The sequence below is a fragment of the Temnothorax curvispinosus genome, unplaced genomic scaffold, assembly GCF_003070985.1.
Source record: "Temnothorax curvispinosus isolate PA1 unplaced genomic scaffold, ASM307098v1 QBEX01007927.1, whole genome shotgun sequence".
In the NCBI taxonomy this organism is placed as follows: domain Eukaryota; kingdom Metazoa; phylum Arthropoda; class Insecta; order Hymenoptera; family Formicidae; genus Temnothorax; species Temnothorax curvispinosus.
Window position 1 is genome coordinate 1 of NW_020217707.1, and position 17,235 is coordinate 17,235.

At 38.9% G+C, this 17,235-nt stretch overlaps 1 long non-coding RNA gene across 1 annotated transcript; it reads right to left on the minus strand.

Annotated features, from left to right (window-relative positions):
* Nucleotides 1-6,119: 6,119 nt before the first annotated feature.
* On the minus strand, nt 6,120-7,196 carry LOC112457589. The gene is made up of 3 exons (XR_003041120.1): nt 6,888-7,196; nt 6,639-6,739; nt 6,120-6,423 (listed from the first exon to the last, which is right to left on the minus strand). It is a non-coding gene; the product is annotated as an uncharacterized LOC112457589 (long non-coding RNA).
* Between the last annotated feature and the right edge of the window lie 10,039 nt (nt 7,197-17,235).

Sequence of the window (17,235 nt, forward strand, 5' to 3'; positions counted from 1 at the left end):
TACAATTCTAACGGTCGTCGTAACTCAGTTCTGCCAACCTCGTAACTTTCAACCCTCTTGCTAGCACAGGAGAGGGGGCTGACCAATCGGAAGGGAGACAGATATGCTGCTCCCTACAACGTCTGTCCTAATCTGCCCTCTGAGAAAATGGACGTCAACTACGGCGTTACGCTCGGTAACGATCAAAGAGGACTCGGGTAACGATACATGGGTTCGTATCCATGCTATGGTTCGTGTCCGAACTACTCAGATGGAGGGGATATGCTGGTCGCGCAAGCCCCTCCTTTGTCCGTGTACGCTAGGCACTCGGCAAGCTTCGAGCGGGGAGAGAAGGGCAGACATACAATCTGCTGTCTCTCTTGAGCTGTGACGTTGCCGCTTTGCACGGGCCGGCTATACCACGATGCCACGCATTTCGGGTATCGCGTCTCGTGTCTCGCCGAGTGCCGAGTCTCGAGTTGACAAATCGACGATACGCTATACCCGCTATACGTTACATTTGCTTGTATATTTACAAATTTTAACTTTTATATTTATAACTAAATAAATTTAAAAATATATATATATATATTTATGTATATACATTTAAAATTTATAAATATATAAAGATTGCAAATATAATTAATTAAATAAATATTTATAAACATAAAAATTATAAACATAAAAACATAAAATTCGTAAATGTATATAATGTATAGAAATCACCGTTCTATGCTTTTCTATCTAAAAAAGTCTTACATTAAAAACCTTTACTTTAGCATAATAAATTTTAAATTTAATATTTAAATGCATACCAAAATAATTATATTATTAACTATATTGAGAAAAAAATGGTAGTTTATAATGTTTCTTGCACTCTTATTAAATTTATTTTATCTAATGCATGTTCAAGCGGCCAAATTACGAGCAACAACAGAAGGATAATTGGATAAAAATAAAAACACTTTCTTAAATAAACAATACACATGGGTAACAGTCAGTTCTATTATAATTCTCGTATAGTTCTGAACGTGTTCTAACGTTTTCTAAAGAGTTCTGACAATAAGCATTATTTATTTATATTTTAAATAATTTTTATCTCCCAAGAAAGACGCATTTACGGGTATATGGGTGAGACGCTGTAGAAAATCTCGGAGTTCTGACTTATATAAAATATTTTTCGTACAGTTCTAAACATACTAAAACAATTTCTAAAGAGTTCCGGGCATTGGCAATGTTGTATAATTTTTAAATAAATTAATAACGCACGAAAGTCAGGAATTTATCGAGAATAGGGTCTTTCTCGCGATAAAAATTATTTAAAAAATGAATAAATAATGCTTATTGCCAGAATAAAATGGAACAATGTTAGAATACGTTCAGAACTACACGAGAATTATAACAGAACTCACAGAACTGTCAAAATACGGCCAGCGTTTCAGCTTATTCGATAAATTCCTGATTTTCGAGCGGTATTAATTTATTTAAAAATTATACAACGTAGCTAGTGTTTGCTAAAGTTAATAAACATATACATATAAGGAAACGAAAAAAATGAATAACGTTAAACTTTGCATGTTTTCTTCACTTTATTTAAAAAATTTATTTTTATTTTTTAAGTAACAAAAATGCTCTTTTTTTACCTTATAATTAATTTTTTTGCTTTTATATGGCAGAACTCTTTATAGAACTGTTAAAGAACTATAGATCTTGCAAAATCTGATGAGATACAGTGGTGGAACTTGTGTAGGACAAAGTGAGACGCTGCGTAAACCTATAATAGCGTCTCAGTTTGTACTGACGCGTTTTTATGGCTTTAATGGCCAAAACTATTTGTTTAAACTATCAAGAACTCTAGAACTATTGAAAAGGAAGCCAGAACTCTCAATAATTTGTGAGTTTCTGCAAAATGAGACGATAGCTTCACACACACGTCAGGAAGAGAATGTAAAGAATTATTAACGGAGATATTCTAATTTAAAAGATCTTTAAAATATATTTTTTTCATGAATGTTTTATAGGAAAACGAAGAAAGTGAATAACGTTAAACTTTGCATGTTTTCTTCACTTTATTTAAAAAATTTATTTTTATTTTTTAAGTAACAAAAATGCTCTTTTTTCTGTTATATCCTGGTCACTATAAATGACAGACGATGTAAATAATTTTAGCTGTTTTAGGTATCTGAAACGCAAAAAGCTAAAATTTTCTTATTCTGCAGGAGAAGTGTGGCTATCGTCTGAACTAGAACTAAATCAATATTTCCATTCTAAGCGGCTTTTTTATTAAAAATATAACTTTTTTAAAAATTTTATTAGTATTTTATTAAAAGAAAATGTTTATTCTAGTTCAGACGATAACCATATCACTTATTTTGAATAAGAAAATTTTTGGTTTTTACGTTTCTGATACCTAAAACAGCTAGAATCATTTACTTCGTTTCTCATACTTACGTCTTTTAGTGATCAAGATATAACATAAAAGTAACAAAAAAAAAGAATATTTTTCTTACTTAAAAAATAAAAATAGATTTTTAAAGTAAGATTAAAAAAACATGCAAAGTTCAACGTTATTCGCTTTCTTCGTTCCCCTATAAAAAATTTCTGAAAAATACCTATTTTTAAAGACCTTCTCCGGCTCCAGTCATACTCAAATTATATTCATGCTTAAACAAAAATCTTGACTGTATTTGGCATCACACTTGTGAAAATTAAGCGTGTAAAAAATCTGCAAAAAAATATAAACGTGCAAAAAACTATTGTCGATAACATCACACATACACACACAGAAGAAAATGTAGATAATTGATTTCTTTATTATTATTACAATAATTTGAATATTGAAATTATTTTATACCATATGCTTTCTAATACTTATATGTATATAATTAATAACAATATATTAATAACAAATAATAAATTAAGAGCGTATTCTGGTTTGAAAGGTCTTAAAAATAAGTATTTTTCATACATAGGAATTTTTTATAGAATAACGTTAAACTTTGCATGTTTTTTAACCTTATTTTAAGAATATATTTTTATTTTTTAAGTAAGAAAAATGCTCTTCTTTTCTATGTTATATCCTGATCACTAGAAGGTGTAAATGACAGACAGAGTAAATGATTCTAGCTGTTCTATAGGTATCAGAAACCCAAAAACAAAAAATTTTCTTATTCAGATTAAGTGTGGCTATTGTCTGAACTAGAATAAACATATATTATACGTTTATTAGTTTTTTTCTTTTAATAAAATATTAACAAAATTTTGAAAAAAGTTATAATATTTTTAATAATATAAAAGAAATAAGACCGTTTTATGTGACCGTTATACAATCAATCAATATTAAATAAGCCGTGTACAATCCGAGTTTGGATCTTAATAGCCTAATAATATTTTTTGTGAATTACACGTATATTTTTTTCAATCTTAATAAATTGCGCGCCGACTAACTTGTCAGACTTACAACACAGCTCCTGTTGGAGTAGTAAAAATTCTTTACTATTATTTAAATCGATTTAATTAGAGGGGTGTGAGGGGATTTTATTAATCCAATAGGAGCTGTGTTGTAAGTCTGACAAGTTAGTCGGCGCGTAGTTGATTAAAGTTGGAAAAATATGTAAATATATAGTATATAAAAAATATTAGGCTATTATAAAATCTAAGCTCAGATCGTAAATGGTTTATTTAATATTGATTAATAATATTTTTGATAAAAAGGCCGCCTAGAGAGAGAACCTAGAATGGAAATATTGGTTTAGTTCTAGTTCAGACGATAGCCACATATACTTCTTCTGAATAAGAAAATTTTAGCTTTTTGCGTTTCAGATACCTAGAACAGCTAGAATTATTTACACCGTCTGTCATTTATGGTAACCAGGATATAACAAAAAAGAAGAGCATTTTTGTTACTTAAAAAATAAAAATAAATTTTTAAAATAAGGTGAAGAAAACATGCAAAGTTTAACGTTATTCACTTTCTTCGTTTCCCTATAAAAAGTTCCTGAAAAATATATATTTTAAAGATCTTTTAAATCAGAATACCTCCGTTAATAAATAATTCTTTACATTCTTTTCCTGACGGAAGAGATTTTACCACTTCTCAATATAAATATAAATTTATCTCTTGTTATGGTTTTATTCGATTATTCCGGCGTTTTTATATTTGTGATTTAATTAGATTATTGTTTACTTTGTTTATATTATATTAGGTGATTGTTTAATGTTTTAGTTTAGACTAATATTTAATGTTTTAGTATGTAAACTTGAACATTAATTATCATGTTTTTTTATATTTATCTTCTTCTATCGTATAGTAATCCGTTCCAAAGAAGACTAAGTACAGTCGAAACGTTAACCATGTGTATTGTTTATTTAAGAAATTGTTTTTATTTTAATCCAATATCTCTCTGTTGTTGCTCGTGGCCGCTTATAAACATTAATAGCTAATATAAATTTAATAAGAGTAAAAAGAACATTATAAACTACTTTTTTTCGATATAGTTAATATGTAATTATTGTTATGCATTTAAATATTAAATTTAAATACTATTATGCTAAAGTAAAGGTTTTTAAAGTAAGACTTTTTTTTATATAAGGGCATATTGGCCAGAACGGGGATTTCTATACATTACATTTACGAATTTTAGTTTTTATGTTTATAAATATTTTTTTAATTAATTATATTTGCAATCTTTGTATTTATACATTTCAAATATATATATATATATAATATTTATTTATTTATTTATTTATTTATTTATAAATATAAAAATTAAAATTTGTATAATAAATATAAACGTAAATGTAACGTACAGCGCATCGTCGATTTGCCAACTCGAGACTCGGCGAGACGCGAGGAGCGATACCCGAAATGCATGGCATCGTGGCATAGCCAGCGTGTGCTAAGCAGCTACGTCACACGTCACAGCTCAAGCCAGCTCAAGCGAGAAAGAGACAGCAGATCGTATGTCTGCCTTTCTCTCCCCGCTCGAAGCTTGCCGAGTGCCGAGTCAGCCGACTGGCATATCCCCTCCATCTGAGTAGTTCGGACACAAACCATAGCACGGACACGAACCATGTGTGTACCGTTACCGAGCGTAACGACGTAGTTGACGTCCACTTTCTCAGGCGGCGCGTCAGTATACGTCCGCTGGAACGGAATGATCCCGGTGGCCGCTCTCAGGTTTCTCTCTGGTGCTATCCTTGTCTATATCTTTGTCTATACAAGGACAGATATAGTTCGCCGGTCTTCTTTACCGACGCCGATCGAGTTCGGCTACGGCTCCAGCATCCCCTTAAGCGTGAGCGGAAGGGCGAAGTCCCCCCTGCACCCCCCTCCCCCATGCATGTGCTTTATAAGTTATAAAGCGAGATTCACGTGCATGGGGATAAAACGTAACAGTAAGGTAAGTTTTCGACCAATCGCGTTGCTCGATTCGGCCGTCCGTAAAAATTTCTAATTAGCTGATCCAGTGAAAAAACTCCAGGCACCGGGGGCTGTGAGTGGCTGTGATTAATCGTAACCTGGTCAAACGGGACGCTCTCCCGTGTATGCAATACGGCCGTGTGTGCAATGCGCTGTGAGCAATACGGTCGTGTGTGCAATGCGCTGTGTGCAATATGATCGTGTAGACAAAGCGACATGTGCACAATAATGCCTGTAGTAGGCAATCGTTCTGTACGTGTGCAAATGGGAATGTATGCAATCGGGATTGTGTGCAATACGGTGTGTGCAAACGAAGCTGTAGGAGGCAATCGTTTTGTAGGCAAACGGGACCTTTCCGGGTAAAATGCACGTGAAAATAATGTATTATTCGTAGTAATAGTAATCTTGATATCATTGTAAAATTGTTAGGATTAGATGCATGAGATGATAATGTTAATATTATTCTATTAATATTAATAATAATAATATTGATATTATTGTAAAATCATAGATTTAGTAGAACGCATGTTAATGATAAATTAATTAATGTTAGGTAATATTAGTATTGTCATTATAGTAAAAATATAAGATACTTTAGAAAGAATTTAAAGGAATGTGGAAATAACTAACATATAATTTGATAAATTTGTTTATTGAGCGATCAATTCATAGTCTGGACCGGCACACGACGCTCTCAGATAATCACGCGATTTTCCGAATAGTTTCACGTGATGGTCTCGCGTATCCACGTGAACCCCGTAGTCCCTTACCCCGGGACGTCACCAAACGAGTATGTATATATACAGGCCCTGTGAATCGGGCATTCGCATTCTCTTCTATTCTATTTCCAAATAAGTTACGCGAGATTGATGTATTGAGAGCACCGCGAGCCGAGAAGGACATCCGTGAGCCGAGAAGAACTTAGCCGCGAGCCGTGAAAGACTTAGCCGCGAGCGAATTTGATTCAGAGGGTGGTGCCTCTTAGTTTCACGCGTCATTCATCTTACTGACGGAGTACGATTCTGTAATATAAGGAAAAAAAGTGAATAGTTTCGTTTTACCTTTTATGATTTTCTACCTGCGGGTCGATTCTGTATCTTGGGACAAGGTAAAAATTACAAAAGTGAAAAAATTCACTAGAGAATCTACAATTTTATTTGTCAAAATCTAGTAAATCTGTTCATTTTTGTAATTTTCACCTCGTCTCAAAATACAGAATCGACCTCCTGATACCTACTTGTCGATGCGCGCCTCTCTCAGGGCGTTCTTGACAAGTCCTCACGTAGATGCGCGCCTTCCGCAAGGCGTTCTCTAATCACCGCTGTTCTTTCCTCGTTCCTAAAAATATTGAATAAAAATAGATTGTTGAACACCAATTATTTGCTTATTAGCTGCATGATATCCGTTAAGGCCCTTGTATGCGCTCTATTCCAAAAAGGAAAATCGAAGCAGCTTATATTGAAAAGGATCCGGAAGTATAACAAACCGCAACAAGGTAAGTGAATAGTGTCACCAATGGTACGATCGAGACGGTCGGGACGTGCCCAGCAATTAAAACGGCTACGGCGCGCGGGCCTATTATGTTGGCGGTGAATTTGATCCGAATGTATTAAATCCCGTTGTATCACAAGCATCGCACTCCGAGCCCCTCGCCTCCGTTTCGGACATGCCAAATCCGTCTCAATCGGCTCCTGCCGTTGAAGAGCGACCGAAACCTAGAATTACAAAAACAGTACTTCTAACTCAGAAAATCCGCATAATTCTCAGAAAGTGCAGTGTTACTTAAGTATCAAAGGAAAATAAATCATAAGTCTTCTACTTACCATCGTTTGCCTTTATGTATTTCACAAGTTAAATATCGCGAATGAATTAAATGCTTCACCATTTCACTTCACGTAACCCACTCCGACGTCCCGAACGATCTCAGGACGTAACAACCCGTTCATTTTATAAATTCAAAAATAACAATTTTTGAGTTATATGTTGTTGTAGCAAATAAACGATATATCAATATCAAGAGATACGAAGCAATATATTAATATCAAGAGATACCAGAGTGTTTCGCGCCAAGTACACGCGATAGTTACTTCGCGATACAGGCAGCGACATATAAATAAGGATATCTATATACCTAAAGTATCGAGTTGAAAGAAGACACGATGGTCATATCTATAAAACGGCTAAGCGGAATTAAAATTTTAATAGGCTCAATTGCTTGTGCACGATTACTTGTATGGTTATATTTATAGAGTCCTAGATTAGTAGAGAAATGCGAACTTGTTTTTCCTTCTGATTGGTCAGTTATAGACCAATAGACAGCAGAGCGTACGAGCATAAAATGGCTGCGGTGGCAAAGTGGGGGTAGAGTTCGCGTCTAATTCGTATGGGTCTTACGGATGTATAGATCTAAGGTAGTGGCGACGACAAGATGGGGGTACAGTCCTAATAAATTTTATATCACACGTGCGTGGAAAGTGGCCTATTACGCGCGCGCCATCTGTGTGACAAATAGCCAATTCCATACACGAGTCAAAACAGTGCGGTAATGTAACATTATATAACACGTGCGTGGAAAGTGGCCCGTTACGCACGCGCCATCTGTGCGACAAATAGCCAATTCCACACCGAGAAATCCTCCGCTCGAACATTACCGCACCGTTTCGAGCGGAAAATCTCTTGTGTGTGGAATCGGCCATCCGTCGCACTGAGGGCGCGCACGCAATGGGCCACTTTCCACGCACTTTGTAATATAAAATAGGGTGTGTAACACGTGCGGGTTGAGAATTGGACACGCGTGCGGGTGATCGCTCTCGCTTTCGGCTCGTGCGTCCACTCCGCACCCGTGTCCAATTCTCAACTTCTCGCACTTGTTATACAAATAACTATTAATCTCTACTAATCTAGGACTCTAATATTATATAGTGTCTCAAAAGTGTCTTTATTTTTTTTCTACACTAAATATTAAGCTCCTAGGTACTCGCCGCGGCCATATTAGGTCGTGACGTCAGAGGCAAGAAATAACACGCTGAAAATTTTTGCGTGCGTCATTTCCTTTCTAAAGTCTTGTGTCCACGATGCTCAGAAGTCGCTCTGAGATCTCGGACGGGAAAAGAATTAACCAATCGCATTGGTCAATTGCCGAATTATTTAAATATAATTAATCAATTTTTTCTCGGTCCGAAATCTCCTTAGTCTAGTGGAAAAATTTCGCTGAAAATTTTGTTAAAATATCACTGAAAATTTTCTGAAATTGTTACACGTTTTGGAACACTTCTCAGTGAAATTTCAGCCTAATTTCAACGAAATTTCAGTATAATTTCATCAAAATTTCAGCATAATTTTAACATAATTTCGGGATAATTTCAACAAAATTTAATGAAATTTGAAAACAAAATTGCATGTTTTTTTTACGAATATTTTCATAAAAATTTATGTAAATTCGAAGAAAATATTCATAGAAACATGCAATTTTGTTTCCAAATTCAATTAAATTTTGTTGAAACTATACAAGAACTGCAGATGTTATTAATTATTTAATAATAATTGGACAATAAATTAAATAATTAATTCAATACAATTAATATCTTAATTTATTAAAATCAATTTTATTGTATATAATAAGTACAAAATTATCGTTTTCAAAAAAGGTGCCAAGTATACGCAATGTATTTTATAAATCCAAAAATCCAACCTAAGTAGCTTTATTTCTCCTTAACAAAATTATATCACAAAATTACGTTACCTAACTCAACCTAAGTGATATGTATAAATCCACAAATTTAACCTAAATGATAGTAGCTTTAATTTCTCTTTAACAGAATTAATATATCACAAAATTGCGTTATTTAACTCGACGCAAATGATATGTATTTCAAAAAAATATATAAAATTTTTAAATTGCACCAATTACGAAAAGAATATTGCTTTGAAAAATAATTGTTGTGCAACTATTTTTAAAAAATGAAACCCAAGTGGTACATATTTTTGTGTTCCCATTTAAGGGTCTTCCTATTCCAACCCAAGCGGTAATAGCTTTAATTCTTCTTAACAAAATTATAATATTACAAACAATCATTTTAAACACATAGTTACAATTTATTTACTACTACAACATACATATTTTTTATTTGCAAAAATAATGTTAATAAAAAATATTTATTTGTTTAAAAAATTTTGTAAATAAATAATTTTTTTAAATTGCTATAACAATGCACAAAAATGGTTATAGCACTGATAACAATCAAAATGATATAGTAATTAAACGCGTATACATTCCATAATTAAGCTTTTGAATAATTCATTCCTTTGACTAATCACAGTTATCTCACATCTTGACAATCTCAGTTATCACAAATATCTCGAAAACTATAAATTTTAAGAAAAAAATGATAAAATATGTTTTGTAGATCTCGATCAGCTCTACAACTTTGATCTCTTGAGTTTTTTCGATATTCCTCATAGTTTTTGAGAAAAACCCATTTGTTTCACGTGTATTTTGTTTAAAAAAACATAAAACGGCAAAGGCAATTTTGGATATGTTATTCAGTATATTTTTCTGAAAATTTTAAGCCTGAAAACGTGCGTGGTGCAATTTTTTCCGGGTCAAATCGTATCTCGCCAGTCGCCTGTACTAGTTTCTTTTGTAAAATTTAACATTTCAGACTTTACGTCGCAATATCTCCGCTCGTAGAGCACATAACGGAAAAATAAAAACACTTTTATTACATAATTCGAACCCAATTAGCTATCGATCAAGCCTACTTAGAATTTGATCCGTTCACTCGTTATTGAGATATCAAAATCTCAGGTACTTGCAACTTGTCCATTCGCGTAAAGATACACGACGGTCTCGTGCTGCGCGTGTACTTGGCGCGGGATACTACCGTGTCTCCTTAATAGAAAGTAAAAGTAACAATATAAAATCATAGAATGACCCTCGAGAATTAAAAATAAGAGAGAAAAAAGGCAATTAGGGTCGGACGCGGTTCTTCGTGCGTGTCGAGTTCTGGCGTTGTCATTGGTACTCCGGATCCGATATCACAACAATATATTATCTTATTGACACAACTATCTATGTAAAACGTTACCGGTTTGACTTGTTGACACGCTTCTTCCTTTTAAAATTTTTGTCATTTCATTGCTGTTGTAATGTGTGGATGGGACGAAGAAGTCCCTCGCTATTTTTATGTTATACGGCTTCATGCCCCACTTTCACTTTGACTTTTTGGTGAGTCTATAAAGCTTTTCGTTCTTATTTCATCTCATTATTCTTAAAAAATTACAGATAAGGATCATTTGGTCCACGTTAATTCGAGTCTGTAAGCTCGCCAGTTGACATGGAGAACGTGCGGCAAATCGTTTTGTTAATGCTGAGGATGACTCAAAAATGAGTCGAAACGTTCATATCAATGTACTTCAAGAAGACGAATAAACTGATTCCACGCACGAAGAACCGCGTCCGACCCTAATTGCCTTTTTTCTCTCTTATTTGTAAAAGTAACAGTTTGTAGTTGAATAACCTTTTTTATCTTTAGAAAAATCTTGAATATAAAAAATCCTATTTTTAATATCTTACAATAATTTTTGTAACACCTTTTTATAAAAACATCAACATATTAATGCTACAAAATAAATGTTAAATATTATTGGGATGTACAAATGTAAACATAATCTCATTATTCTTCAAACATGTTTAAATTTTTTTTTTCCATAAAAAGTAATTGCTGAAAGATCACTTTCCGCGTATTTTTAGCAATTATGCAACACTTTAAGCAAAATGTCAGAAAAAGTTCAACACGTTTTCAGAGAAATATCACCAAGTTTTCAAAAAAAATTTCGGAGAAATTTCAATTTAATTTCACACAATTTTTAGCGAATATTCAGCAATTTGGCCGAAAATCTTTTTTCAGCGAAATTTTAGAGAAATTGTAGAGAAATATCAGTAAATTTTCAGAGAACTTTTTGGAGAAATTGTAACGAATTTTCAAACAATTTTCAGCAATTTGGCTGAAAATAATTTTGTAGCGAAATTTCAGAGCAGCCTATTTTCAGAGAAATTTTCAGACAAAACGAAGAAATTTTAGTTTAATTTCAACGACTTTTTAGTACTTTTGCTGAAAAAATCCCTTTCAGAGGAATTGCAGTAAAATTTCAGCGTCTTTTCAACAATTTTGCTGAAATATTACTTTCATCATCCGCGAAATTTCAGTAAAATTTTTCCACCAGGGCTCGAAGCGATTTCTAGTATCGTGGACACATTAAGCTTTAAAAAGAGTATGTTAAATCGATACTCGAGTGTATCGAAGTCCTCCCGAAAATCTTGAAGTGTATTGTTGGCTCCATAGTGGAAGGAAAACAAGATGTGCTCTTGCGCATCCTTGATCCAATAACCAATGAGTGCGTTGGGCCAAGCGGGAGACATTGATGATATTGGCCAATAAAAGGCCACATATATAAAGAATATCTATTATTTTCAATATAGTTCTCGCTTGGCCCAGGTCGCGACGTCTGCGCGTCTCTCTATCCCCATACAGCACATGTAGATACTGAGAAACTAAATGATTTTAGTTTTGCACACGTCGATAACCGTATCCAAATTCGTTGCTCTAAACCTCATGCAGATAAGGTCCTCTAGTAAAACACATCCCTGTCTGCCTTTGCCAGCAATTTCGGAATCTGCAAGTCGGGAAAATCACATTTTCAACATCCATGCGTGATAATTGCATTTTCCTTCAAAATTCTAAGGTCTGCTTAATAACGAACATTGTAAATGGAAAGAAATATTTTCTTTATTGTACAAAAATTTCGTACACAGGTTGCTTTATATGATATCGGACTGGCTTCCGATTTTGTAGGAGTATAAGTCTGTCACACGCAGTCGAGGCAGTCAACTTGTAACGATGCACCCTCAAAAATGCATCGTTCCGGCAGGAACACCACGCCGAAACCACCCAGCCAACTACCCGCGGGGTAAAAAACGGGCATCGTGTGCCCAACGTATTTTTAATTACGCCATATAACGTTAGAAAGTCCGCGAACGGACTTACCGCGGCGACCGCCTCACCGCGCCGAGCGGTGCCGAAGGCGGCCGAAGACTGCCAAACGCAATCGCTGCGTCGCCCGTCGGGACGCCGTAATCACCGATCGTTCCGCCGCACCGTCCCGGCGCTCGCGATTGCCGTCGCTACTCGGTAGCCGCTCGTAGCCACCGCCGAGCGCTTCTCGGTGGTCGATCTCGCGCTAAGCTCAATCTCGCCGCCTACCACGCCGAATTGCCGCGATCGGACCCGCGCCTCGCGCTCCACGCCTCGCGCCATTTTCCCACGCTCCGATCCGCACCGCCCGGGAAAACCGGCTCCGCCCGTACCGATACCCATCGTAACACGATTCGGTCCGCGAGACCGCCAAAAGCACCGGCTCCGCCCCGTACTTACGAACCGCGCTTTACCGCGCGCCGCCCGCGACACATCCTTATTGTATCTGGCGCACGCCCAACCATCGTAGATCTCGCGAACCTTTGTTACCGAGTCCGGATCTACTCGCTGCGAATATCGCGAACCATTGTGATTATGTACATTAACCCGTTGTAAATATCACGAGAACTTGTTATCGAATAAATCCTTGTTGCTTTCGTTAACCGAGACAATACACTTTATTCTGCCGACCCCGTCACGCTTCTGCTCCTCCGCGCCTCCTTCGAACCCAGACCAGCCGTGAGCTAGATCCGCGCTTCGAAGCCAGGTTGTTTTATGGCGCCCGAACAGGGACTTGACCGTAAGGAGCAGACCCGGGAAACCGGCAAAATGAAGGAGTATTATTACCGGCTCAGTAAGAGCGATCTCGTGCATGAAATGGAAATACTCGGACTCGACACCGAGGGCAATCTCGACGACCTCCGGAAACGATTGAGTAAATTTATCGACGAAAAACCCGAGATGTTCGAAGCACGGAAAACCCTCCACCCCCCGGCCCTAACAATAAATCAGGACCCCCCACTAACCCCGGTGACGGTAATACACGCCGACCCCCCGAGTGACCCGTCCACGCAGATTATGAACCAAATGCGGAAGTGGAGGTTGCACTTTGAAGGGAAGAACCCGTGGGCCTTCCTGGAGCAAATCAACGAATTACGGACCGCCTACGAGTTTCCCGACGCGCACTGGCTACGCGGTCTGCCCGAATTACTCCGAGGGGACGCACTGCTGTGGTGCCAAAATAACCGCGAAAACTGGACTCGCTGGGCGGAGTTCATAGCCGATTTCAAAGAAACGTTCCTGCCGCGACGATACCGACTGCAGCTAGCAAACGAAATCCGCGACCGCGTACAAAAAGAAGGGGAACCGTACGTAAAATACGCGACGCAAATGCTGACCCTTGTGCGTAGGGCGGGGGGCTACTCGACCGAAGAACAGGTCGAGCAACTCTACGAAAATATGCATTCCGACTACCAAAACCGCATCTAGCGGAGCGATGTGCGCAGCCCCCGGGAGCTGCAGCAACGGGCGGGGGAGTTCGAACGCTTGCAACAAAACGACCAAAAGAAACGGACCGTCGCGACAACCCCCACTGACCCCCCGGTCACCGCCGCAATATATAACAAAAGCGAATGTTGCTGGCGCTGCAAGCAACGGGGACACACGCGCTTCGACTGTCGACGCCCCGCCCGCAAATTTTGCTCGCAATGCGGCGTGCTGACTAAAGAGTGCCACCCGCCACCGGGAAACGCAACCGGGATCGCGGAAACCCCGGCCGCCCCCCGGTCCTCCCCGTAAGGTTCACGCCCCGGCCGCACCTAGAAACACACATCCGCAACCGTCCGCTGGACGCCTTACTAGATACCGGCTCAGACATCTCATTCGCGAACGAACACACCGCCCAGCTCGCGCAAACCCTCGGCTTCCCCGTCACGCCGGCCGAAGGGCCGAAGGGCAAGTCCAGCTGGCCAACGGACAACTCGTAACGCTGCCGGGCGGCGTCCGGCTACCGATACAGACCACCGGCCGAACAATTTGGCACTCGTTCACAATTATGCCGAACCTCAGAAGTGCACTACTGCTCGGGATGGATTTTTGGGCGAAGCTCGGCCACGACATCCTCGCGCCGGACACCGCGAGCCCCCGCGACCGAACTCCCGCCACCGCGATGACCGAGGGTATCACCCCGCGGACCCCAGACGAAAAGGAGAGGCTCCGAGAATTCCTCACGGAGGAACTTTCCCTCTTCAACCAGATAACCGGACCGACCGACAAAGCCGCCCACCATATACGCATAAAAATATTGAGCCCATCAAGCAACGATATCGACCGCGAAACCCGGCCATGCAGGCCATCATTAACGCCGAAGTCGAAAAAATGGAGAGAGAGGGAGTAATCGAGCGGTCTGACAGGGCCTGGAGTTCCCCGGTCGTCGTAGTACGGAAAAAAGATTGAAGCCACCGGTTCTGCATAGACTTCCGCCGCGTGAATGACGCGACCGAGACGGACGCTTACCCCCTCCCCCAAATCACCGCGACGCTCGACAAGTTGCGGGGGGCAAAATACCTGACCACGCTCGACCTCAAAAGCGGGTACTGGCAGGTACCCCTTACCCCGGCGAGCCGACCGATCACCACATTCACCGTACCCGGGAAAGGACTCTTTCACTTCCGCGTTATGCCGTTTAGCCTGCATTCAGCCCCCGCGACATTCCAGCGGTTACTAGAATATACTACACTACAGTGCAGGTGCAGGTGCTGTAGATGGGCCTCTCAATTGCAGATTAATGTGGGGACTGTGAAACTTGGAAGGATTTGCAGCATTTCCAGAAATCCATTAATTTTTTAGTTTTCATACAGTACAGAAAGATTACAGAAACATTGCAGAAATATTTCATTACAAGATTCCAAAAAAAATGTTATAACAACGTTACGTTAAAAGTAAATGCCAAACACTTTGGCCACAAGCATGTCATTTATATAAGATAAGTCAGATTTCTTTGAATAAGTAGTATTAATTATGTATAACATCTATGCCGTGTGTCTACAGTCGCCCGCCTGAAAAAATCCGCTCTCTCAGTCGGTAACCGGTCACCCATCCAAGTAGTAAAAAAATGACTTGTCAAATCGATGTCGAATCGATGCCGAATCGATGTTGAATCAATGAGTCATTCAACATCGGATTAAAAGTATCATATTGATATTGATAATGAAATGATATCAATATGATACTTTTAATTGGATGTTGAAAATACTCATCGATTCGACATCGATTTGACGTCGATTCGACAAGTCATTTTTTACTTACTGGAATAATGATTTAGAGTTTTGTTTTTTAGTTTTGTTGTAACGGCCTAACTTTATCGAACGCGGACTGGTTTACAGGATCGGGAGTTCGATGAAAGGCCCAGAGACAGTAATCAATTTGCCATGTGACAGCAACATACACTTTATTCAAAACTATAATGTGAACTATAATATAAAATACTCGGGATTCGGTATTACATACAAACTGGACGCGGGAGATTACAGTGGTCGGTAGTGCCGGTGCAACGCGACGCGGTATACGAAATATCGGGACTCGAGTCTTCGCCTCGAGATGCGGTACGCAGAGGCGGGAATAACGCAGCGCGGTATTTGACAGAACGGAGTCCGTCGTGGTATAAAGGTATAAGACGATACGGAACGCGGTATATTACATATGGAATGCGGCTACAGATAGACGATAACGGAACGCGGTATATTACATGCGGAACGCGGCTACAGATATCAGCTATGCTATATGAACCGAATTAATACATAAAATAAAGATATAAGACGGCAACGGGACGCGGTCTATTACATACGGAACGCGGCTACAGATATCGGATATGCTATATGAACTGAATTAGATATTCTATATGAATCATCGGCAGTGCCGGTGTGCCGAAATGCTGAAACTAATTAATACAACGAAGCGCGGTATTTTGCATCAGAGGATGGCGGAATCCCGGGGTCACGGTGGTGAGAACCCTCGCTGCGAGGCCGAGCACGCTCGACCCCACGGTGCCGTGGCCGTCGGGGTAAGTGTCAGGGAGTTCGGGAACACTCTGAGAACCCTCAGTCGAGAACCAGAAATCTGGACCTCGTTGTACGTGTTGCCCTAGGATTCGGAAGGTAGCTTCGTCAGGAATAGCGGAGAGCCGTGGTGAAGACGAAGTGTCTCTTCGTCGAGCGCGCCGGCTTTTTATACCGCTCGGCGCGGTGAGCTTGGCAGGAGGGAGGCCGATCGCCAGGCGACGGTGCGGTGGTGGGAGCGGCGCGATCCCGCGTGCTCGCTTCGGCGGGGATCGGCTCGCTTCGGCGCTCGTCGGCGTCGTGCGGGAAGGCACCGGTGCGGCGGATTTCCCGCGCACACGGTGCGTTTCAAGTGTTTAAAAAAAAATGTGGGCGCACCGCGCCCTGTCCTCGCCCGACGGAGAATTGGTCGGGCGGCTCCCGGCGGGTGGTAGCCGGGGACGATGTCTTGTCGTAAGGGGCGCATCGTTACATTGTTATTGCGCTTATAAGATCATTCCTTATAATTAACGTTACTGTCTCGCTAAAATTTAAAAATAAATTGTGCAAATATTGATAAATATTAATGTTGATAAAGGTCTAAATTTCTACTAGTATTGTTGCAAATATTACATTATATAATACATAACTGCAACATTCCCAATTTCATTCAGATTTCGTCATATATATATAAGAGATATTAAAAATAAATTGTGCAAATATTGATAAATATTTATATTGATAAAGGTCTAAATTTCTACTAGTATTGTTGCAAATATTACATAATACATAATACATAATACATAATACATAATACATAATACAT